This window comes from Lathyrus oleraceus, chromosome 3 (assembly GCF_024323335.1).
Source record: "Lathyrus oleraceus cultivar Zhongwan6 chromosome 3, CAAS_Psat_ZW6_1.0, whole genome shotgun sequence".
In the NCBI taxonomy this organism is placed as follows: Eukaryota; Viridiplantae; Streptophyta; class Magnoliopsida; order Fabales; family Fabaceae; genus Lathyrus; species Lathyrus oleraceus.
In genome coordinates, this window is record NC_066581.1 from 176,651,607 (window position 1) to 176,654,521 (window position 2,915).

The following is a 2,915-nucleotide window of genomic DNA, read 5'->3' on the forward strand; positions in this document are numbered from 1 at the left end:
CAAAGGGCCCGGAGAGTTGTAAGAGGGAAGGAATTTCAAAATCCAAGGATAGGGTCAATTCGATAAAATCTTCTGTTGAGACTCTTAGTACCAAGAGTTTGAGTAGAACCGGCAGTATGGCATCCAAAATTAGTACTTCAGTCTTCATTGGACTCTCAAGACTCATAACCTTCACGTTGCACCTTGAATTCGTCTGGTTGGCTTCTGGCTTTAAATCACGACTCTTTGATGATATCGTTGGGTGTCGTACTTTGGCATGCAACTGTTCCAGGTTTCCTTTTGAAGATTTTTCAATGCCCTGAAGAGACAAAGCAAGTAAATTATATGTTTACTCCAACCTCAAAAAGACAAAACCAGACACGATATTTGAATATATGTCATTCTTACCTTGATTTTGTTCTTCCTTCCAATCAAAACAGAAACACACCTACACATGGCCATGACAGAAGATTAAGTCTGTTCTGAATCCTTTTATATTCAACCTCTCAAATACACAATCCTATTGCCTTTACATCACCACCCCGTGACGGAGAAGATTGAATCACATTGGAGAAGATTGAATCAGAGAAAGTTAGCCATAATCAGTGGAGAGAAATAGGAGCTTGTCCAAATAAAACTTTGGACCAGAGAGCCAAGCACCAACGCCTCCTGAAGTTGGTGGAGGTATGACTATAGAGTTGGCCGGAATAGTATATGCATATGTTGATGCCTCAGCTCTTCAAAGTTCCATCAATATTTGCAGACCTATCAAATTGAAAAACCAACCAATGTTTTAGAACTTCAGATAAACAAATATCCACTAACCCCAACAAAACTAGAGATTACAGGTGAAGTAAAACTTACCACAGGTTTCAGCCCAAACACCACCTGCAATGACCAGTTGTGAGCATTCCTTTAGCACTCCCTACTCCCATGATCGCCCTGCATGATGAAAAAACCCTGTTACACATGTTTGCAGTAAGGTATGTCTATTACAGCCAGCCACTTGGTGATAATACAATCATCAAACAAGCTGCACCATGAAAAAAAAGCAATGTCAATGTTAGTAAGGCAATTGCGAGTGGCACCATCAACATACAAAGCCATAGCCAAATTTGCTGCAGCAGAAAGAACAAGTAAACAGTGAACCAAAACATCATTCTCAATCATTTAATTCTAAGGTTACCTGCTACAGCCATTGAACCTCAACCAAACCAACTGAGTCTTCTAAGAATTTTACTGCGGTTAAAAAAGATAGAGTAATTAGACAAAGCAGTTAAAATTCAGAGGATTACCCAAAACAGAGTAAAGGCAGAAATGAAGAAGAAAGCAGCGAGCTCAGAGTATCAATTTTCGGTTTTAGCATTAAACTGGGCAATTCACCTCTGGGTAAATCAAAAGGGCCTTGCAGAATTACTCTTTTGAAGCCACCATGTCTTTTGAAACCATAATTCAAAAATATAAAGAGAAGAGGCGGAGAGAAAAAAGGAGAGCACAACAACAAAACCCTAGAGAACAACAGAAAATCGGAGGCGGAAAATCCCAAAGGCAAACCCTAATCCCAAAAATCAAAGAACCAGTATTGGAAGAGAGGAGCCGGAAGACTTAAGCACCTGATTCGCCGTCTCATCGAAGGTGAGATTTCTGCTTGAGGTCTCTGTAAAACCGTGGATTTACGCTGTTGTTGCTTAACGTTGTTGAGTGATGGGTAAGCGAAGGGTACGCGAGAGAGAGGTCTGAGAGGCGATGTTTGAGCGGTGTTGTGAGAAAGACGAGAGTTTGGGAGAGACGCAATTGAAGGAGGGTTCTGGTGAGAGAAATGTGAGATTGAGGGAGATTGGGGACGAGGAGTCTTTTGGGTTTGTGATTACAGTGGTTTTCATTTATTTATTTTTTGGGTTTCCTTTGATTTATCCCTTTTAATTTTTTTTTTAGTAGAACAACATTGAAACCATTAGTTTTTTTTCTTACGTTTAAACTTCCTAGGTTTTTCATTTATTAAAGTTTTCATTTACTAGTGTATTAGTATAGTATTTTAGTATTCCCAATCTCACTAGCCTCTAAAAACCAACTGCCAAGCGGTTGGGATTTATTAGGATAGTCCAACAGGTTCTTTTTTTTTATTAGTTTCTTTATTTCATTTCTTTTTTATTTTATCCCGGTTTATATATTTAAAGTAGCATCACAATATTAAATAACCATGGGTGGTCTGGTGGAGAAGGGCAGTGTGCATTTTCTTGAGTGGGGTGGGTTCAATACTCATTAGTGGCATGTTTTAGCATTTATTTCTTTTAGTTATATCATTTTTCTTTTAGCATTTTTTTTATTCTTTTAGTATTTTGTTAATATCTTTTTTTTATGTTTATTATAATTTTATTTGTTAGTAATGCATAGTTCAAAAACCATATTTTTAAAATTATAAAAAAATCATACTTTTCTCGATTTAATATCGAGCCCATTTTTTACACCCTTGTAAGTCGATTGCTTTTAAGCATCGCCATCGACCTCACATAGCTTACTCTTGGGCTTCCTTACAATGAGTCGGTTCCTTCGCACCTACACTCATACATTATTTAATGCTAATTCATTTCATTCTTTGATTATTTGATTTGATTATATACTTGTTTATATCTTAATTGTTTGATTAACTGTGGCCTACTTGTATGGTGTATGAGGCATGTATTATTATTGTTTGATTGCCATGACAACCCCCATTCATAACAAATGTACCCCTCTCCCATGAAATGTATAATATTTATTTCTTTCATTCTTTATTCACCTGTTAATACAAGAATTAAAATGAACACTCGATAACCATTTCAAAACAAGATCAAAACCTCGATCCAACGTCGAGTAATCATTTTTCAAAACCTAACAGAACCAGCACGTATTCATCCACCCTTTTGTAAGTCGATTGCTCTATGCATCGCCATCAA

General features: G+C 37.0%; 1 long non-coding RNA gene across 1 annotated transcript; it reads right to left on the bottom strand.

The window, feature by feature from the left end:
- Nucleotides 1–397: 397 nt before the first annotated feature.
- LOC127129037 (uncharacterized) lies at nucleotides 398–1,855 on the bottom strand. The gene is made up of 4 exons (XR_007806125.1): nucleotides 1,593–1,855; nucleotides 1,166–1,218; nucleotides 844–921; nucleotides 398–744 (listed from the first exon to the last, which is right to left on the bottom strand). It is a non-coding gene; the product is annotated as an uncharacterized LOC127129037 (long non-coding RNA).
- Between the last annotated feature and the right edge of the window lie 1,060 nt (nucleotides 1,856–2,915).